The sequence below is a fragment of the Thalassophryne amazonica genome, chromosome 3 (assembly GCF_902500255.1).
Source record: "Thalassophryne amazonica chromosome 3, fThaAma1.1, whole genome shotgun sequence".
Taxonomy (NCBI): domain Eukaryota; kingdom Metazoa; phylum Chordata; class Actinopteri; order Batrachoidiformes; family Batrachoididae; genus Thalassophryne; species Thalassophryne amazonica.
The window spans coordinates 127565439-127588481 of record NC_047105.1 but is presented as its reverse complement, the minus strand read 5'-3'; the positions used below and the strand labels follow the sequence as shown (position 1 = coordinate 127588481).

Below are 23043 nucleotides of genomic sequence, written 5' to 3'. Positions count from 1 at the left end.
CAAAGTATGGATTTCAAAAAAAGAGAAAAAAAAAAAGACAGGGAAAGAAAACTAAATGAGGGAAAGCAGCTGGTAACCAAATTCTTTGAAAAGAGAGGTGAGCTTGAAAGCTAGCTATATGAGTTGGTGGGTCTGGGGGACCAAATTGCACCATTTTCTAGAAAATGGACAGGACTTCTTTTGTGTGAGAGGCTGGCTTGCTTGGTGTTGTTTTTTTTTTTTGCTGGATTCATGAATTATCATGTGTTTGTTTAGGTGGCTCTTGTATCTAAATCGTTTACCACGCTCAGAACAGACAAATAGTTTTGCCTTTGTTTTTTCATTTATCTTTGATTTCTTTTTATTAGAATGCAGTGGGCCCCAGACCTGGTGTCTAAAGTTGCACCCTAGGCTCTATAGTTACTCTAACCATTGGCTGTTTTGTCTTGCTTGAACCAGATGACATTATCAGGTTTTACTGCACCTCCTTCGATATGTCTTCCTGCTGGGATCTCTTTGTCGTAGAAGACAGTTACTTTTCCGCTGGACGAGACTGGTGCTGTCTCATACTCCCAGATGGTTTACACTCTCAACAGCTGTATGACAGAATCGGCATGTGTCATTTTGTGAGATTCCTGCCATTTTGGAAGCCATTTGTTAGAAGTCCTGATCTTGTGCTCCAATCAGAATTCTTTCTTCATCAAACCCAAGTTCTCCATTTTTCAGCCACTGCATTGATCCATCTTTGTCAATGTATTCCTTTTCAAGTTCTTGCAATTGTCCAGCCGTTTTGTGCTGCCCTTTTGTATTGTTCTCTGGTCTGTCTTGCGAGTTTTGTTGCAGGTGTCAGATTGTTGCTTTCTCTCTCTTGTAAGAGTTCACCGCCAAAGTTTTTTTGCCAGTTTGGTGACTGAGGTCTGTTCAGATAAGGTCTTCTCGTGATGATGCGTGACCTTTTTCATGACTTCTTCTTCAGAGCTCTTTAAGTACTGTCCAATACTTATTATCGCTGCTCTGTAGGCCTGGTTGATTTCAGTGAGACACAGACTGCCTTCTCTTCAATTGCTGGCATTTGCTGTTTGTCTTTATTTTTCTGTTTTATTTTTTTCAATCCCCTCTGCCTCTTGGTGATGTTCTGAGTCTTCAAAGACTGGTCTCCAGAATTTTTCAACTTCTCTCTCGGGTGACTGTTGCACTTCTATTGTGTCATTTGCCAACTTCCTGTACACTAGCCTGGGTTTTTTTTTTGTTGTTGTTGTCTTTTCTTTTTTTTTTGCAAATTGCTTGTTTAGCTGTTTTGCTTGTATTTTCTTGTCTTTGTTCCTAATTTGTGCAGCAAAAGCTTTCACTAAGGCTTGACGTTCAGCCGCCTCCCACCCAGTTTTTTTTTATCTTCAACATTGTATTTTCTTTTAACGCACTTTTTAAGGAGATTCCTTTATGTTTTTGGCCTCCCAAAATGTTGCCATTTGGGAGATCTCTGCTCTTGGGCAGCTGATTTTTTTGTTGTAATTTTTTTTTTCCATTGAACACGGTATTCTTTTTCTTAATTGTGGTTCCTTTTCTCTCCAAATCATGTGGGGCTAATTTACTTTGTATGTACCATGCCGCTCCATAATTTACACAGTTTAAATCTGTCAATGTGTTCCTTCTGGGACCAGTTTAGCCAGTCCCAAGTTAACCTTTGTAGGATAGTTTTGAATTTTTTATTGTTTAATTTAGTCAGTTTTGGATGCTCTTTCATGTCCATTTTATTGTTTCCTCAATCTTATTTGCCAATTCCTCTTCTAATTCCCACTGTTCTGGGTCTGTGTGCACCTGTATATTGTTTTGTGCATGAGTTAGTGAATGGCTCCTTTTTTTTTGGGGGGGGGGGGGGGGTGTCTGATTCCTTTTGTGTTGGTGTGGTGTTTGACTCCTACTTCTTCTTTGGTGTGAGAGGCTGGCTTGGTCTGGTATGTTTTGTAGGCTGTATGCTTTCTGAGGACAGTCATTTCTAGGTGGAGCAATGGGTTGTGTCAGAGGGCAGATGCCGTCCCTGACCATTTGCCCAACCTCGTGTTGCATTTGTATTGTATTGTTGTATTTCCGCATCCGATAAGTGTTTATGTGCGATAAAGTTGTGTATTTGGGTGGTGAGTCACCCTCATGGGATGCCTTTCTTACTTGGGCAGTGGTGGTGGAATATTTTTTGCCATTCTCCACATCTTTCTTCCTGGCTGTTGGTGTATGTTACTTTTGCATATTCCATTGCCCACAGCAGTACCCACTCTTCCTTCCTCTTCCACTGACTCCTTTCAAACACAAGTTGTTTCCCTTCCTCCACTGACGGATGCACAGCGCACACAACTGCACCTTGTGTGCACTTGGGTGACCATGGATTGCCTCAAGGTTTTTCTTCAGGTTCTTCTTCATCAGGCCTGTGGCCCCCACCACAACTGGGATGATATCGATGTCTTTCAATGACCATGTTGGTCGTAGGTCATTTTTCATGTCTTGGTATTTCATGATCTTTCCCCGTTCCGCTCAATTCAGGCCATAGTCATTGGGGACTGTCTCATCTATGATTTTGGCTGTTTTCTCTTGCTTGTTCCAGTTGACAATATCAGGTTTGATTGCACCTCCTTCGATATGTCTTCCTGCTGGCATCTCTTCCTTTGGTTTTTCATTTATCTTTGATGTCTTTTTAGTAGAATGCAATGGGCCCCAAACCTGGGGTCTAAAGTTGCACCCTAGGCTCTATAGTTATCCTAACCAGATCTGGCATTGTATCCGAGGGCTCTCTTCAAGATGGTGATCGTCCCTTAATTGCAGACAACTGCACCTCATGTGCACTTGGGTGACCGGGGATTGCCTCAAGGTATTTCTTCAGGTTCTTCTTCATCAGGCCTGTTGCTCCCACCACAACTGGGATGATATTGGCTGTTTTCTCTTGCTTGTTCCAGATGACAATATCAGGTTTGATTGCACCTCCTTCAACGTGTCTTCCTGCTGGGATCTCTTTGTCGTAGAAGACCGTTATGAATTATCATGTGTCTGTTCAGGTGGCTCTTTAGTCCAAATCTTTGACCACACTCAGAACAGATGAATGCTTTTTGCCCTGTATGAATTATCATGTGTCTGTCCAAAGTGCTCTTTAATCCAAATCGTTGACCACACTCAACACAGACAAATGCTTTTTGCCCTGTATGAATTATCATGTGTGTGTTCAGGTGGCTCTTTTGTCCAAATCTTTGACCACATTCAGAACAAACAAATGCTTTTTGCCCTGTATGAATTATCATGTGTCTGCCCAAAGTGCTCTTTAGTCCAAATCTTTGGCCACAGTCAGCACAGACAAATGCTTTTTGCCCTGTATGAATTATCATGTGTGAATTCAGGTGGCTCTTAGTCCAAATCTTTGACCACACTCAGAACAGACAAATGCTTTTTGTCCTGTATGAATTATCATGTGTCTATCCAAAGTGCCCTTTTGTCCAAATCTTTGACCACATTCAGAACAGACAAATGCTTTTTGCCCTGTATGAATTATGTGTTTGTTCAGAGTGTCCTTCTGTTTCTGTCTTTTACTCCGATCACAACAGCTAAATGGTTTTCCGCTTTCTTCTCTCTCCTTTTGTTGCTCTGAGTTGTTCTTGTGACCAGATGGTTTTACATATTTAGAGCCTTTAAATAGTTTCTCATCAGTGTTGCTTGAATGAACCACATTTGTATTTTTTTGACAGTTAAAACTTGACTGAAGTTCTGTGGTCTGTTTCCAGTCACAACTGTCATCAGTCTCAGTTCCAGAACTGACTGAACTCCAGCCACTTGTATCTGGTTGTAAATGACTGTCTGGACCTGAGTTGCTGGCTGGTTGTGGTCCTCCATCGTCCTCTCCATCAGCTTCTGCTGTTAGTGATCTGTGTACACATGAGCCACTGGCTACAGGCTCAGCCTCTGTGCTCTCATCACTTCGGCTTTGATGAAGCTGTGATGACTCTGGTTTTTCATCATTTTCACTCTTCACAGGGACGGCAGTGAAACCAAACTTGGTGAGATCTGCCTCCTCCAGCTGCTGAAGCTGCTCTTCCTGCTGACTTATCCACAGCTTCTCTTCTTTTTTAATGTTCTCCTGGTCAACACTCAGATTCCATCCCTGTTCTTTGTGGAAAGTTTCTTCTTTAATCACCAACAACGGCTGCATGTCTGCAACAAACAATTAAATTAACAATAAATGTTAGAACAACACTCATCAAAATAAAGTATCTGAGTTTGACCTGGCAGTAAGTTATTGCCCTGATGCAACTGATAAAGTGGAAATGAAGATCAGGAGAGCTTGTTTTAATTTTCACACATACAGTGTATTCAGAAAGCACTCAATGCGCTTCACTGTTTCCACATTTTGTTATATTGCAGCCTTATTCCAAAACACATGAAATTCTTTTTTTCTTTTTGCTAATTTATTATATATATATATATATATATATATATATATATAAATTATATCTCATGCAATGTTAAATACCCTCGGCCGTATGAGCATTGTGTTCTTTATAATTTGCAGTTGTTTAAGTCAGATCCTATTGTCTTACGTACAATTTGTACATGTTCAATAAAACTCCTGTATAAAATCAATCAATCAAAACAATATTTACATTTGTTTATGGTGTGCAAATCAAAGAATATTTGTGCAAATCAAAGAATATTTGTAGATCACCCTTTTGCAGGTATAATAAGACAAATTTAACTCTATAGGAACTTAGCTCTACATTAGCAAAAGTTAGCGTGCATGATAACATCTAAGATTTTGCCCCAGAGGTGATTTTGGTTCCAAAAACAGTGTTTTCAGTTTCAGAAGTGTTTATTTCTTGCTAGCTTTTACATAATGAATGACAAAGAGGCTATACTGACACATAAACAGACAGTCATCTTTTGCTATCTGCAAGATGTCTTCTAAATCATTTCAGAGTGTTTTTAGGTTCCAAAAACAGAATTTCAGTGTTAGCAGTGTTTATTTCTCGCTAGCATTTACGTAATATGAGAAATATGTTATATGAACACATAATGAAGCGATTTTTGACAGACCAGCCAGTGACATTATGGCGCAGCCACCAGAGGAGCTGGAACTAATCTATGGGTTTTTGGACAGTCACCTCTGTTTCTTCTTGTTGGTTTTATTTCTTCTGTGGCTTACAGTCATTTTGATGCCGGTGAGCCCAACTTTACACTTTGTGATTGTCTGTTTGTCTGCAAAATTGCTCTTTGCGCATTAAACTGTGTTTGATTTCAAAATGACCCAAAAATCAGATCATTAGTTTGTAGCCCTCATAATAACTTCAGCCACAGTTTATCGCCTAAATGTGGAGCTGCACAGAGAAAACCAAAAGAAAAAAAATACAGATGGGGGGGGTTTGTTTTTAATGTGATGAGTTTGAACACAGGGTGAGGCTCATGTGATCCCATCTTCCACCTGTACTGGACACAATTTTGAGCAAAACCACATCAGATCCTTGAGGCTAAATGCTGCAAAGTGAAAATCTTTCAAACTGATTGTCATCCACCTGGATGAGATGTGTTTTTATGCACAGCGCTAATCTGTCGGCGTGTGATGGATCACCAAGTGCACAGTTGAAAGGTGACATCTTCAAATATTACGCACAGTCAGTGGCTGCATGAGAGCTTTCTGCCTACCGGTGTGGGGCCCCCCAGCACGTGACTTCAACGTGCAGATCCACCTGGACTCTGTTGTGGTGACCCCGAGTGCAAACAAGACAGCAGCCGAGGGGACTTACTAGGTATTGCGTGAACGAAGCGATATGCATGCGCGCACGCATACAGAGGCCGCCTGGCAATTATAATATAAATTATATTCCTAAAATTTCCCTAGTTTTGGTTGTTGATGGGAGCTGTAGAAAATAATGGATGTTATTCACTGAAGTCATGTTGATTTGAATTAATATTGCAATGATGAACAAATTCTGGGAACAAAGATAATTATTCTTCGTCTGCTCATAACCAGAGCTGCTCTTACCCTTGTACAAAAGGTTACTGATGTTGAGCTTTTAGTGCCAAGTGTTGCATCAAAATAAACCAAACCTCTACGTGCCAGAATACACAAATCACTGCCACCAGAATCTTTTCAGTTACCTATGTTCATTTCTAAATTCAAAGTCCCTGCTGATCTTGGGCAAGGGAGTTGAAACACTGAGGCTAGTGACGTCACTTTCCTTCAGGAAGAAATTAACCAGAGATTTTACAGAATATGGAGAAATTTTATATGTATCTTTCATCAAAATCCAGCTCATCCTCATTCACAGAATCACTGAGGAATACCCGATGAGGAAAATATTTATTGTTACAACAACATGTTATAAGTATCAGTAACACAAACAAAGCTGAGTGAACAAACCTGTTCTGTCAAAGAGATTTGGAGGATTAAAAACAACATCCAGCCCTTTACCTCTTTGTTCTCTTCTTTAAAAGGGCACAGTTCTTCTTCCTAGTCTGCGATCATTCCTTCATCAGCAGGTGTTAGTTTCAACATGTCCCTCAGCTGCTGGACTTCACACGTTTGTAGAAAAACTTCAAAACACACAAAAGAAAGAGAGAGTCAATGACCTAGTGGAGAAAAGACTAAAAACAGACTGATTTAATCATCTATAATAATAATAATATACATTTTATTTACAGTGGGGTAAAAAAGTATTTAGTCAGCCCCTGATGGTGCAAGTTCTCCTACTTAGAAAGATGAGAGAGGTCTGTAATTTTCAGCATAGGTACACTTCATTTATGAGAGACAAAATGAGAAAAATCACATTGTAGGATTTTTAAAGAATTTATTTGTAAATTATGGTGGAAAATAAGTATTTGGTCACCCACAAACAAGCAAGATTTCTGGCTCTCACAGACCTGTAACAACTTCTTTAAGCAGCTCTTCTGTCCTCCACCTGTTACCTGAATTAATGGCATCTGTTGGAACTTGTTATCTGTATAAAAGACACATGTCCACAGCCTCAAACAGTCAGACTCCAAACTCAACCATGTCCAAGACCAAAGAGCTATCGAAGGACACCAGGAAGAAAATTGTAGATGTGCACCAGGATGGGAAGAGTGAATCTACAATAGTCAAGCAGGTTGGTGTGAATAAATCAACAGTGGGAGCATTTGTATGAAAATTGAAGCCATACAAGACCATTGTTAATCTCCCTTGACCTGGGGCTCCAGCCAAGATGTTATCCCGTGGGGTCAAAAGGATCATGAGAGCAAAAATCCCAGAACTACATGGAGGGACCTGATGAATGACCTGCAGAGAGCTGGGACCAAAGTAACAAAGGCTACACACTATGCAGAGAGGGACTCAAATCCTGCAGTGCCAGGTGTGTCCCCTGCTTAAGCCAGTACGTGTCCAGGCCCATCTGAAGTTTGCCAGAGAGCATGTGGATGATCCAGAAGAGGATTGGGAGAATATATGTAGTCAATGAAACCAAAACAGAACATTTGGTAAAAACTCAACTCGTCGTGTTTGGAGGAAGAAGAATGCCGAGTTGCATTCCAAGAACACCATACCTACTGTGAAGCATGGGGGTGGAACATCATGCTTTGGGGCTTTTTTCTGCAAAGGAGACAGGACCACTGATCCGTGTTAAGGAAAGAATGAACGTGGCCATGTATCATGAGATTTTAAGCTAAAACCTCCTTCCATCAGTGAGAGCACTGAAGATGCAACATGGCTGGGTCTTCCAGCATGACAACGATGTCAAACACACTGCTCAGGCAACAAAGGAGTGGCTCTGTAAAAAAGCATTTCAAGGTCCTGGAGTGGCCAAGCCAGTCTCCAGATCTCAACCCCACAGAAAATTTGTCGAGGGAGCTGAAAGTCCAAGTGTACCTATGTTGAAAATTACAGACCTCTCTCATCTTTCTAAGTAGGATAACTTGCACAATCAGGGACTGACTAAATCTTTTTTGCCCCACTGTATATTGCACTTTACATTTGATTCCAAATCTCAAAGTGCTACAGAGACAGAAAACAACAGTAAAAACATCATAAAAATATACACATAAATTGATAACGTTAGCTCTAAGGCTTTTCTAAAAAGATACGTTTTTAGTTCTTCTTAAAAGCATCCACCGTCTGTGGGGCCCTGAGGTGGTCTGGTAGAGCGTTCCACAGACAGGGAGCAGCGGCCATCGAAGGCTCTGTCCGCCCATGGTCTTGAACTGTGTTCTGGGCAGGAGTAGACGGTGCTGTTGGCTTGACCGGGTTCTGCCTGGGGGTTGTGGTCCTTTTTGGATGGCTCTTTCATGTCCATTTTTCTTGTTTCCTCAATCTTATTTGCCAATTCCTCTTCTAATTCCCACTGCTCTGGGTCTGTGTGCACCTGTATATTGTTTTGGTGGATGAGCTGGTGAATGCTCGTTTTTTTCAGGGGGCAGTGAATGACTCGTTTTTTTTCGGGGGCAGTGTCTGATTCCTTTTTGTTGGTGTGGTGTGGTAGTGGGGGGATCACCGTGGAGACAGTGGTGGGTGTGCAGGAGGACCTTGTACTCAATACAGAGGTGAACAGGGAGCCAGTGGAGGGTGTGCAGGATGGGAGTGATGTGCTCGTGTTTCCGCAACCTTAATCAGGAACCTGGGTTCAGTTGCGGTGGCTCCTTTGCCCCCCGTCCCCGCCGTTGCTCGCTCCTCCCTCTTGGGCCGTGGGTGGGGTGGTGCGGTTCTGGGCCCCCCCTCTTGGTGGGCCCTGCCGATGCCCTGCTTGCTTCCCTTGGGTATGGGGTTACTTCCTCTGCCTGCGTTGGGGGCAGCGGTGTTGGGGGTGCGTTCTGGCGCCGTCGGGCCGCTCCCTTGTTGGTCCGTCGTGCTGCCCCAGTGGCTCTGGTGCCTGCCCTTACTGGCCCCTGTGCCCTTCCGCTTCCCTTTTTCTCCTGGTTCCTCCTGGGGCCCTGGGCCCATTTCCGTCTTTGTTTGCGGTCAGCCGTATGGCTTCCGACGCACCGGAGTGTCCATGTCTTATGGTAGGGTTCTGTACTTTTATCTTGGCCCAACACACCAGCCACAGTACTGATCAGATATATAGCTGTGATCTGGGTCTCTGTGTGGCTGGTTACGTGTTCGTGGCCAAAACCACAATTCGGTTTTGGGTGCTCTCAAGGGGATCAAGACTCTGGTGTCCTAGATTAGGGAATGAATGCTCACTAACTAGACAACAGACTGTCGCTGTCACTGCTTGTTCATGTGAGGTGGTTTGTTCCAGCATGTTTTATGTTGGGGCCCCGTGTCCTCAGTGTCTCACTTCACAGTTACTGCTTTCATTACTTGTCCTTTCATTTTTGTCTGTCTTCGTGTTGTTTTGGTGGTCGGTCCCTCCTGATAGAAGTTGTCAGTCGGCTTTGAGTAGGATGTTGTAGGGTGATCGGAAAGGGTGGATGGGGGTCACACATACACACATTCACTCACACACTACATACATTCTGTCCTGCAAGAATAAATTGCATATATGTGTATTAATGTTCATAAATGGTTCTGCCAGTGTGGCATTTACCATTACTATATATGCAGACGGGGGGGGGAGGAACCTGGCAGTGCTGTTCTGAACATACTGGAGCTTTTGGATGCCCCCGATGGATCCAGATGAGGAGTGCATTACAGTAGTCCAACTTGGAGCAGATGAAGGCATGGACGAGCTTCTCTGCAGCCGGGAGGGAAAGGGAAGAATAGAGTTTGGAAATATTACAGAGGTGGAAGAAGAAAGTTTTGTAGATGAAGGTGACATGGTTGTCAAACGAAAGGTGGTGGTCAAACTTGCCACCAAGGTTTGTAACAGAGGGATAACGGGGAATGCTGTGGCCAAAGAGAGAAACAGAGGTAATAGGAGAGGATTGAAGTTGGTGAGAAGTACTGGTGTGAATGGCCTATGACTTTTTAGCCATTCAGCTGTTAGGGTGGTAAAAGATGCAGATGGTAATGTGCTGACAAGTGAGGAGTGTGTGCTGAGAAGGTGGAGGGAATATTTTGAAGAGCTGATGAATAAAGAAAATGAGCGAGAGAAAAGGCTGGATGATGTGGTGAGAGTAAATCAGGAAGTACAAGAGATCAGTAAGGAAGAAGTGAGGGCTGCTATGAAGAGGATGAAGAGTGGAAAGGCAGTTGGTCCAGATGACATTCCAGTGGAGGCATGGAAATGTCTAGGAGAGATGGCAGTAGAGTTTCTAACCAGATTGTTTAATAAAATCTTCGAAAGTGAGAGGATGCCTGAGGAGTGGAGACGAAGTGTGCTGGTTCCTATGTTCAAGAACAAGGGTGATGTGCAGAGCTGCAGTAACTACAGAGGCATAAAGTTGATCAGCCACAGCATGAAGTTATGGGAAAGAGTAGTAGAAGCTAGGCTTAGAAAACAGGTGAAGATCTGTGAGCAGCAATATGGTTTCACGCTGAGAAAGAGCACTACAGATGCAATGTTTGCTCTGAGAATACTGTTGGAGAAGTACAGAGAAGGCCAGAAAGAGTTACATTGTGTGTTTGTGGACTTAGAAAAAGCTTATGATAGGGTGCCAAGAGAAGAGCTGTGGTATTGTATGAGGAAGTCTGGAGTGGCAGAGAAGTATGTTAGGGTAGTGCAGGACATGTACAAGAATAGTGTGACAGCGGTGAGATGCGCAGTCGGAATGACAGACTCATTCAAGGTGGAGGTGGGATTACACCAAGGATCAGCTCTGAGTCCTTTCTTGTTTGCAGTGGTTATGGACAGGTTGACGGATGAGATCAGACAGGAGTCCCCATGGACTATGATGTTTGCAGATGACATTGTGATCTGTAGTGAGAGTAGAGAGCAAGTTGAGTCTAGTCTGGAGAGGTGGAGATATGCTTTGGAGAGAAGGGGAATGAAAGTCAGTAGAAGCAAGACTGAGTACATGTGTGTGAATGGGAGTGAGCCCAGTGGAATAGTGCAGTTACAAGGAGTACAAGTGGTGAAAGTAGATGAGTTTAAATATTTGGGGTCAACTGTTCAAAGTAATGGAGAGTGTGGTAAAGAGGTGAAGAAGAGAGTGCAGGCAGGGTGGAGTGGGTGGAGAAAGGTGGCAGGAGTGATTTGCAACCGAAGAATATCAGCAAGAGTGAAGGGGAAAGTTTACAAGACAGTAGTGAGACCAGCTATGTTGTACGGCTTAGAGACGGTGGCACTAACAAAAAGACAGGAGGCAGAGCTGGAGGTGGCAGAGCTGAAGATGTTGAGATTCTCTTTGGGAGTGACAAGAATGGACAAGATTAGGAATGAACATATTAGAGGGACAGCTCAGGTGGGACAGTTTGGAGACAAAGTCAGAGAGGCGCGATTGAGATGGTTTGGACATATGCAGAGGAGGGACCCAGGGTATATAGGGAGAAGGATGCTGAGGATGGAGCCACCAGGCAGGAGGAGTAGAGGGAGGCCAAAGAGGAGGTTTATGGATATGTTGAAGGAGGACATGCAGGTGGTTGGTGTGACAGAGGAAGATACAGAGGACAGGGTGAGATGGAAACGATTGATCTGCTGCGACAACCCCTAACAGGAACAGCCGAAAGACAAAGAAGAAGCTGCAGGAAGTTCTGACTCATCCATGCCTCTATCTCCTCCAGGAAGGAGTTGAGGCATGTGACAGTGGCAGAGGGGGAGGCAGAGGGATAACCTTGAGGTAGAGCTGTGTGTCATCAGCATAGCAGTGGAAATTAATTCTATGTCTGCTGAGGACACACCCGATGGGAAGCATGTCGATGGTGAAGAGGGTGGGACCGAGCACGGAGCCCTGGGGGACCCCACAGGTAACAATGTGGGTGCGGGATTTTGCGTCAGCTGCTGCTGCTCTGCTGCCCAATCACATGTGAGACAAAACATAAATGTCCCTGTGCTGGGACAGATGTCCTAGAGCAGGAGCCACCAACCCTGATCCCAGACATCACTTAATGTGTACATTATTATTAAAAAATTATTATTAAAAGATTATTTAAAAAAAATTATATATATATATAGAGTCATGATGTTGATTCATGAGCTTCAGATTTCATGAATTATGTGCATTGTTTCATTTTTGTGTATGAAAGGAGGAAAAACCGTAATCAATAGTATCGATTGATCGGCTTCATCAATCCATCACCAAGCTGAACTGTCCTTCATTCATCATCATAAATCAGTTTGTCTTATTTATTTTTGCTGATATTTGGTGTTCAGTCTACAATAAGAACTCCAACACAAACTAACAGCTATCATTAGGATGTGGTGGAGTTGGTCTGAAATAAAGTTTAGTGGACAAACCTGCTCTGGATCAGCGAACTTCAGACTTGAAAACAGCATCCAGCACGTTGACTAGTTTCTTCTCTTATTTAAATTCACATAACATAAACATATTCGAGGATCACAGAATGAAGTTTGATCTGTTCAGAGAAGTTTCCAGCGTCTCCAGCTAACTAGCTTTAGCTTCGGACGAAACATGAAAGTTCTTCGTCGTTAGATTTTGACGGTTGCAAACCAACTTGTAGGTGCATTACCGCCACCTACTGGTATTAGACAGGAGAGTCGCAGAGACCAGGGAAAAAATGTGTGTATTGGGGGGCTATAGTCTCTCCATCAATCTTGCAATTGTAAGATATTCTAATATAAAAGATTGTGTACATTCTGTGTTTTTGTCCGTAATAAACTCATTTTCTTTTCTCTCCCTCATCGTTTGTGCTTTGTGTTCTTCTCTTCTTCACTGCTGTCTCATATTGAGGGATGTAAAAAGCTGCACCTGTGTTCATTCTCTGGGTCTTTTGATCGTCTGTGAATATGAACAGTTTGCACTGATGTTGATCTATTTCGTCCTGTACTTTCACTCCTTGCGATTTTATTTTTGATTTTCCTTTTTTAACTTTTCCCGCCAACTTGTATCAACAGACGGCAGAACAAATGTGCAGGGAGGAACAGCCGACAGTGAAACAGTTGGATTTATACTTCAGTGTGTCAAACCTGCAGTCTGCACTCTTGTTTTTCTGATCCACCCAAAACTATAATATTTGGTTTGGTGATGTTTCCAGCAGTCCTGTAAAATCCTCTTTCCAGGATTAGTGCTACGATAATCCAATATGTGAGCGTGAGCTGAACTTTCCTCAGTCTCAGCAGCAGTTCTCACATCGCCACTTTCACTGCAGAAACTGGCGATGTTTTAAAAGCTTCACTGCAGATTCGGAGCTCCTTCACCTGTTCAACATTTCTCTTTCTGAGGTTGGTTTCTGCTGCAGACATAAAATCAATACGTCCAGAATCCAGTGTGTCCTCATAAGAGCCTGTAAGTGTTTAGCATTTTGGTTTATCCTGATCCAGTATGTTATGTCTCTGCCTGTCTCTGACTAGTTGTTGTTTGTTATATTGTCTGTCTCACTTAAACAGGTCTCTCTTGACAATAAGTCTTGGTGTCTCAGTGAGACGACCTGTATAAATAATGGATAAACAGCACAGCTCGGCTGCTCCCTGGTCTCACCCAGACACATGGGTGATTCTTTAACTACGGGCACTATTGGCCTTGTAAATGTAATTTCCACCACACCATTGCCTTACAATATAAAGCGCTGTGGGGCAACTGTTTGTGATTTGGCGCTATATACATGTGCTGTGTCACTGTTTATCTCCATAGGAACTACCCAAACAATCTTTCATACAAACTGTTTAAAGGGACATTACAGTGTTGTGGTGGAAATTACAGCAATAGTGTGGGACAACTACATTTTGTTTAAAAAAAATCACAACAGTTGTATGATATTGAATACTCCAATTATGTTTTGATTATTTTACTGATATTTTATTCAGAGATATTTTAAAACATTAGAAAAAACGTTTCTTTACCATTCATTTTTATCATTGAAGATCAAAAGTCTGGGTGTGGGACAAGCACAAAATGGCAATATTTGCATATAATGATGCTGAAAAAAGGTGAAAAAGTCATCATAGACTACTAGAACAAATTTCTTAACACACTTTCATTGTAAAGATAACTATAAAAGTGTGAAATTTCCCTTTTTCTGTTTTTCATACAATATGATCAAAGGACATAATAAGTGCCCGTAGTCTAAGAATCACCCACATATCACATAACATTTTTAATCTTCTAACACCTGTGTGTCTCTGCTCGTCTCAGATGAGTCTTGCTGCTTGGACACTGTCTTCACTGTCTCTGCAGACGTAATCCCTTAAAGAATGCAGCACGCTGGACGTCTGCCGTTTTTTACTGACTGCACATCCACAACACACGAACCGTGTTCTCCTCCACTGCTCAAACCTTCTGGTCAGAGCAGGGGTCTGCAACCTTTACTGTTAAAAGAGACATTTTTGTGCCGTCTTCCACAAATAAAAATCTTCTGGAGCCACAAAACATACTTGACCATAAAAATGAAGGATAAAGATAACACAGCTTATAAAGTTTTTTTTTCTATATTTTAGTGTGATGAAGGCAGCACTGTTGCCTCACAGCGAGAAGGTCATGAGTTCTATGCCTACCTGTGGCCTTTCTGTGTGGAGTTTGCGTGTTCTCCCCATGTTTCCGTGGGTTCTCTCTGGGTGCTCCGGCATCCTCCCACATCCAAAGACACACAGGTTTGGTGGACTGGAAATTTTAAATTGTCCGTAGGTGTGTGTGCAGGTGTGAATGTGTTTGTCTATATGTGGCCCTGCGACAGACTTGCGGGTATACCCTGCCTTGCGCTCTATGACTGCTGTGATAGGCTCCAACACCTCGTGACCCTTAACTGGACAAAGCGGTTGAAGCGTGTGCATGTGTGTGTGTGGTGTGATGAAGTTATCCTGTTTTTTCTCCTCCTCAGTCATGTTTTGTGCATGAACATAAAACAACTCCATCAGCTCAAGATCTAAAATAAAAACCTTTGGAAATAACAGCGTGTTAAAGTTCAGAGTTCTCCCCTGCTGAATGTGATTTCTGCTTCTAGTGTAGCAGATCGGCAAAATAATTGGGCATTTTGTGACTAAAGCATGAAATTTGGTACACATATTCTAAATTAACTAGTACTTATTTTCAGATGTGGAGGTATCCTGGAGCTGACCTCTCATGACCTACAGGGGTCAATGAAGAATGACAGCGGCCAAAATTTTAAAATGTTCCAATCATATTGAAAGGTATATCATATTACATGTCTGATCATAATGATTCCAAAAAGGCATAGTTTAGACTATCTTTGACTAAATGTTGTGGAGTTACAGGGTAAAAACAGCAAAAAAGATGACAAAGGTCAGTTTCAGTTTGTATAGGGGTTCAAAAGTTAAAGTTGCACCATTTTTGCCAGTAAAGGTATGTAAATCATTGGTTGAGCTAAAAGGATTAATAAATGGAATAGTTTTGTCTGTGTTGAATGTTTCGTCTCCAAAGTAAAGGTTAAACAAGGTTGATGTCCATTGGATTCTATGACATGTGACATATATGATGACCATGACAGATGGTGCTAACTATTCCTCTGCATTTGAAAATAAGTATTAGTTCATTTAGAATGTGTGTGTCAAATTCGGTGCTTTAGTCACAAAATGAACAAATGTTATGGAAATTTTAGCTAAGCTGCACCACTATTGTGAACATCACTGCAGAGTTTCTACACATTTTAAACACACGTAGGTGGGATTTTCAGTTCATTCATATATTATTTTTTAAGGAAATTTGATTATTTCTTTTGTTTGTGATGATGCTTAATAAAAATCAATAAGGTTGTATTTAATCTAAATGCATAAATTGACATCCATGTTGTCTCATAAATTCAGTATGCTGTGAACAGGATGATACGGTCAGTACTGCACGTGCAGTGAAAGTGGAGCCAGAAGTAAGTATTTTTTTTAACGTGTTGCTTCACACGCCGGTTAAAAGCCTCCTCTCTGCTCTGTTCTCACTGTCTCACATGCACTGATCGACTCAGCCTCACTCAGCAAAATGAGTTCAAAAACAAAGTTCTCGCCTTCATGAAGATACTCCATGTGATGGGTTGCCTGCAAAGGTGCTACAGTTTCCCTCTTGGTTCACATAGTATGTGGACCTTAGTGATTCATTTAGCACTGAGGTGTTAAATTTTATGTTGTCACATTAATAAAGGAATTCAGCTGGTACTGTCAACAAGATATCGAGTTTGAGTTAAAATAACATTACAGCTTCCACACAGGTGGAAAAAAACAGCTGAATCTGTCATTTTTAAAGTGTTTCTTGAGTTTATCTGGAGTTTGTCATAACTGAATGAGTTTGTTGTTTGGAGACAACAGCAGATAAAATCATCACCATTAATTTAATTTCTGTCCAATGCTGCTGTTGTTTGTCCAATAAAGGTATTTAAAATTATAAAGGCAGAAAACAGAAACAAAACCTGTTTGACTTTCCGAACACTTCTGTAGGTAGATTTTTGTAGTTTACATATTTTCCTTTTTACATACATAAGCAGACGGCTATTACTTCATGAGAAAAAAAAAAAAAAAACGGTTTATTTTATGCATTTGATTTAGTTTTATTCAGTGAGAAATGCATGATTTATTAGTATATAAGTCACACCTAGGGTGACCAGATTCCCCACTTTGTGCTCCAAATTGAGACGTTTCTGGAGCTGTTATTGACAGTCAAGCTTCAGTTTTCAAATGCGTGTTTTAAACACACATTTCAAAACCGAAGCCTGAGCTGCCTGACTGTCAATAACAGCTCTGGAGCACAAAGTGGGACATCTGGTCATCCTTGTCACACCAGAGTATAAGTCCCAAAACCTTCCAAGTTGTAAATAAATGCAACTTACCCTACAAAAAAATGCAGAACTAAAAATGATCAGAGCAGCTGAACGACAGCATTGTAAATCTGGACACCCTGTTGTCCTCAGTTCACGTCCGTCTCTTCTGTCATGTTCATCTTTCAGCATTTCTGCTGCAAAATTGTCTTCATGACAATCAGAAATGCCACTGATTCAGGAAAAATGTTGTTCACCTTTAACACACTCCTCGTTCCACCTCCACCATCGACTTCTGACCTTACAGGTATAGCAGCAGACATCATGAACTGGTTCTAGTTAATAACCATAACTATTTCCCTAAATGCAGGAGAGGAAAATGATGACATACCAGAAATAAAATTCTTTACAAATGGTATTTTAGTGTTTACACTATTGTGTAAATATACTTTTTTTTTTCCTGTCTGCATATATACTAATGGTAAATGCCACACTGGCAGAACCATTTATGAACATTAATACCCATATATGCAATTTATTCTTGCAAGACAGAAGGTATGTAGTGCGTGAGTGAATGTGGTGTGTATGTGTGACCACCATCCACCCTTCCCGATCAGCCTACAACATCCTACTCAAATCCAACCGACAACTTCTATCAGGAAGGGCTGACCACCAAAACAACACAAAGACAGACAAGAACGAGAGACGACTGGTGAAGACAATAACTGTGACGTGAGACACCGAGGAGACGGGGCCCCAACCATACAACATACCAGGACAAACAACCACACATGAACAAACAGTCTGTTGTCTAATTAGTGAGCATCCATACCCTAATCTAGAACACCGTAGTGTTAATCCCCTTAAGAGCACTCAAAAACCGAATTGTGGTGACGGCCACAAACACGCAACCATCCACACACACAGAGACCCAGATCACAGCTAAATATCCGATCACTACTGTGGCTGGTGTGTTGGGCCAAGGCAAGAGTACAGAACCTTACCATATGACATGGACCACTCCGGCACGTCAGAAGCCATGCGGCCGGCTGCGAGCACCGACGGAACTGGGTCCAGGACGCAGGGCCCCGGGGGAACCAGGAGAAAAGGGACAGCGGAAGGGCACAGGGGCCAGGAAAGGCAGCCCCCAGAGCCACCGGGCAGCACGGCAAACCAACAGGGGAGCGGCCCGACGGCGCCGGAACGCACCCCCGACATCACCCCTCCCCACGGAGGCAGAGGAAGCAGCCCCATACCCAAGGGAAGCACACAGGGCACCGGCATAGGCCCACCAATAGGAGGAGCCCCAGAACCACACCACCAGGGCCACGGCTCCCCGAAGGCGGGAGGAAGCGGGGGGGGTAAAGGAGCCACCGCAAACAAATCCAAAGCACAAGGTAGGGACCACTGAGCCATATGAGGGTGGGGCCCGGCCCCGAGACAAGAGGAGAGGCCCAACCCTGGGGCCAGGAAGAGAACAAGGCCCCCCGAAAGCCAGGCCCCCCAAACCCCCCCCCCCCCAAACACCAAAGCCCATGATCAGAGACTGCCCAAGCGAGAGCGGGGCCTACCCTGCAGAGACCACAGCCCCCATCCCCCTAGCAGCCGCCAACCCCCCAGTCTCAACACCCGCACCCCACCGCCACCACCCACCCCCACAACGGCTGTGGGACCCCGGGCCCCAAAGTCCCAGAGCAGGGCCACGGGACCACGGCAGAACCGGCGAGGCAGACCCCCTACCCCAGACATCCACAGCCACCTGGGGACAACCCCACATGCACACTCACCCTACCTACCAACCCCACCACAGTTGTTACAATTAATCTCCCTTGCTGTGTACGACCCCCTAAGTGTGCAAAGATAAAGTGTTGCATTAAAAGCAGGGCAAGAGACGGCAGGTGGCGGACTGCCGTGGGCGGCCGCGGCACACTGCTGTGCCACAGCCTGCCGTGCAAACCCACCACCGCCAAGTGACCCCGACTCTAAATTAGTGAAGGCGTTTACTAAACGTGTAGAAATAAAGAGCGTGCATTAAAATTGCAAGGCAGGAGTGGCGGCTGGAGATCTCAGTGGAAGGCTACAGCGCACGCTGCGCCACAGACTGCCCTGCAAACCCATCCCCAACACCCTACCACAAGTCTATATGAACCCTACAATGTGCTACTTACAACCCAATATGATGTGCGTGCAGGTACTAACCTGGTGAAGACCATTACAAGGGTGTGACATGTGAGGCCCAATGCCAAGCAGCAGGTGGAAGGAGAGGCGCGGCGCAGGGAGCGGGCCACATACACCGGCCCCACTGGGTCCCCAGCCCAACCCCAGAACTGGCGGAGGTGCGAGGGAAACCACGGGACGGAGGGAGGGGGCAGCCCCGGAGGAGCACCAGAGACCCAGAGAGGAGCAAACCAACAGGAGGGAAAGTGGGCCAGGGAGCTGCAGATGGACGGGCCACCCCACCCGGAGGTCCCCGAACCAGGGAAGGTGCAAGATGGGACCCTGGAGCGGCAGGGGCAGCGAGGAGCCAAGGGGAGACAGGCAGGCCCCACAAACCCGGAGTGAGAGGCCGGGGCATGGGGGGGCCACATACACTCGAGCCCCGGGGAGAGGCACCACCCCCCGCCCAGGCACCGGACACCAACCCACCCACAGTAGAGCAGACAGACCCAACTGAAAAAGAACAATGGCCGCCAAACTTAATGAAATCAAATTTAATGAATTGATAAATAAGGACCATGTTTCATTAAATTTTGGTAATTGGTTTTTTGATTAACTTTGTAAGAGTCATTTTAGTGTTTACACTATTGTGTAAATAGACTTTTGAATGAAACCTGAAGTACCAGATGAAATACTGACAGCAGTGTGTCGACTGGATCAGGAGACAGAAATTTGTTGGAAGTTGAGGTTCTTTTCCAAAAAATTTAATGACAATCTGTAAATTTTCTTGAATGCTGTCTTGTTTTTTTTTTCTATCAGAAAACATGAAATTCAGGAACATGCTCAGTTTTGGGTGAATTTCATAGTTTTCATGACCAAGAGTTGATATTTTTCCCAAATTCAAATGTCAAACTTCTGCATTCAAGAACAGAGCTTTGATTAATCAAACAAAACCATCAGAATTAAAATTTATCCGAAACTGGAGGAAAAGAAGCATTTTGGGTGAATTTTATTATTTTCCAAACAACTCGTTTGTGTTTACAACAAAACTCAAAAATTGTGAGTAAGAATTGTGAACAGTGTTTAATTGAATATAACAAAACCATCAGAATTAAAATCAGAAACTGAAGGAGAAAATGAGTTGAGGAATTTTACTATTTTCTCCACAATAAAAAAAATTTCAAAATTCTGTGAGGAAGAATTATGAACTGAGCAAAAGGAAGAAAAAAAAATCCATTTATAAGTGAAGAAGGAAAAAAACATTTTGGTTGAATTTCAGCCCCCCCCCCCCCCCCCCCCCCCAAAGTCCATATCTTACCCCAAATTTACTATTTCAACATTAAGACATTACAACATTCAGAGAATCATAGAGCATCCCAGCAGATGCCATCTCACACCTCGACTATTGCAACAACTTGCTGACAGGTTAAACACCATTGAACATCCAAACACTTCACACCTTCACACCACATTTTAGTCCAAATCTTCTGTCACAGCCACTTATTTTTTTTTTTATTTCTGTTGGATTTCTTTTTAATAGAATCCAATGGGCTCCAGACCCGGGGTCTATAGTTCCTCCCTAAACATTACTGGCATTGTATCCGAGGGCTCTCTTCAAGATGGTGACTGCTCCCTTAATTGCACATAACTGCACCTCGTGGACACTTGGGTGATCAGGGATTGCCTCAAGGTAATTTCTTCAGGTTTATCTTCATAAGGCCTGTCGCCCACCACAACTTATATTATTATATGTATTGCTTTCAATAATCATGTTGTTCATCAGTCATTTTTAATATCTGAGTATTTTGTGATTTATTCTTCTTTCAGCTCTATTGAGACCAGAGTCATTGGGGACTGTTCCATCAATAATTTTGGCTTTTTTAATTTCTTGTTTATTCCAAATAACATCAGTTTTTATTGCACCTCCTTGGACATGGCTGTTGTACTTCTATTGTGTCCTTTGCCATGTTCCTGTAAACTAGCTTTAGGTTTTGTGTAAACTGCTTATTTATCTGTTTATTTTCTTGTCTTTGTTCCTGCTTTGTGCAGTCATGGCTTTCACTAAGGCTTGATGTTCTGACCAGCATCCCATCCAGTTGTTTATCTCCAACATTATATATTCTTTTAAATTAATGCAACTGACTTTTTAAAGGAAGTTCCTATTATGAGTTTGGCCTCCCATAAATGTTGTCATGTGGGAGATCTCTACTCTTAGACGGTTGATTTTCTGCTCTAATGTCTTCTTCCATTGGGGCACAGTATTCCTCTCCCTAAATCTTGTTCCTCTTCTCTCCAAATAGTCTGAGGCTAATTTACTCCATAATTCACACAATTTAACTGGAGAATACTTTTGAACATTTTAACCTACTTCAGTTTGATCAGTTTGCTTCTGCTTGTCCATTCTTGTTTCCTCAATCATGTTGGCTAATTCTTCTTCTAATTCCCGCTACTCTGGGTCTGAGTACATCTGTGTATTATTTTGTGGTGGTTTCTGTGAATGACTCCTGATTTATTGGGGTGGTGAATAACTCCTTTTGTGTGAGAGGCTGACTGGCTCTGGTGTTCTCTGCAAAATAGGTGTTTACTGAGGAGGGTTATTTGTAGTGATTCAATGACCTGTGTTAGAGTACATATGTTGTCCTTGACCATTTGGTTAACTTCATCTTACATCGTTTGTGTTTCCTCATCCGTGCTGTGTTTTTGTGTGACAAAATTGTGTCTTTGGGTGGTGAGTCGCCATCTTGGTAGGACTTTCTTACTTGGGCAGTGGTAGCGGAATATCTTCTGCCATTCTCTACATCTTTCTGTCTGATTAGTGTATTTCACTTTGGCATATTCTATTGCCCACAGCAGTACCCATTCTTCCTCCCTCTTCCAGTGACTCCTTTCATACTTGACCTCTTTCCCTTCCTCTAGCGACTGATCATTTATTACTTTTTCTTGGGCTTCTTCCTTTATACTTTTTCTGCTGTTAAATATTTTGGGAATTAAGAGGCAATCAATTGTAGTTTTGAAGTTGTGGTATTTTCTTTCTTCTCTGCTGGTAGATCCACTTATTTTATCCCTTCCTCAAATACTGCCTTTTTTCCAATGCCCCACTTCTTGTACCTTGAGTAAGCAAAGCAGTGTAAGAGCTTTTTCTTCTCCTCAGTGGATTAATTTACAGTGTTGTTTGTTTGGCTCAGTTATTTTGGTCCTTTAAGGCTGTTGCTGCTGTGGTCCAAGATCAGTAGTTTGGTGATCTGGTGGATTAGTGGGCTGAGTGCTGCCACAGGAAAGATGTCTCCCTGCAGCATTGACAGATGACATATGAATTATCATGTGTCTCTTCAGGTTGCTCTTTAGTCTAAATCTTCTACCACAATCAGAACAGCCAAATTGTTTTTGTCCTGAATGAATTATCATGTGTCTGTTCAGATAGCTCATTTGACCAAATCTTCGATCACATTCAGAACAGCCAAATGGTTTTTGCCCTGTATGAATTATGATGTGTTTGTTAATGTCACCCTTTCGTCTAAATTTTTTCCCACATTCAGAGCACCCAAATTGTTTTTCTCCTGTATGAATTACCATGTGTTTATTCATGTCGCTCTTTTGTCTAAATCTTTTCCCACATTCAGAACAGCCAAATTGCTTTTCTCCTGTATGAATAATCATGTGTCTGTTCAGGTCACCTTTTTTTCTAAATCTCTTACCACATTCAGAACAATTAAACTGTTTTTGTCCTGTATGAATTCTCATGTGTTCGTTCAGGTGGCTCTTTAGTCTAAATCTTTGACCACATTCAGAACAGCCAAATTGTTTTTCGCCTGTATGAATTATCATGTGTCTGTTCAGGTCACCCTTTTCTCTAAATCTCTTACCACATTCAGGACAGCTAAACTGCTTTATTCCTGTATGAATTTTCATGTCTTTTTTCATAGTGCCTTTCTGTTTCTGTCTTTTACTCCGATCAGAACAGCTTAATGGTTTTCTACTTGCTTGCCTCCCCTTGTATTGCTCTGAGTTGTTCATGCCACCAGATGCTTTTCCATATTGAGAGCCTTTAAATTGTTTCTCAGCAATGTTGCAATTTCTTGAAGTAACAATATTGCTATTTTTTAGACAGTTAAAACTTGACTGAAGTTCTCTGGTCTGTTTCCAGTCATAACTGTCATCAGTCTCAGTTCCAGAACTGTCTGAACTCCTGCCACTGTTATCTTGTTGTAAATGACTTT

The 23043-nt window shown here is 42.7% G+C and overlaps 1 long non-coding RNA gene across 1 annotated transcript; it reads right to left on the bottom strand.

The window, feature by feature from the left end:
* Positions 1–1218: 1218 nt before the first annotated feature.
* On the bottom strand, positions 1219–22509 carry LOC117507570. Its single transcript, XR_004559754.1, has 3 exons — positions 21625–22509; positions 13522–13527; positions 1219–2178 (listed from the first exon to the last, which is right to left on the bottom strand). It is a non-coding gene; the product is annotated as an uncharacterized LOC117507570 (long non-coding RNA).
* Between the last annotated feature and the right edge of the window lie 534 nt (positions 22510–23043).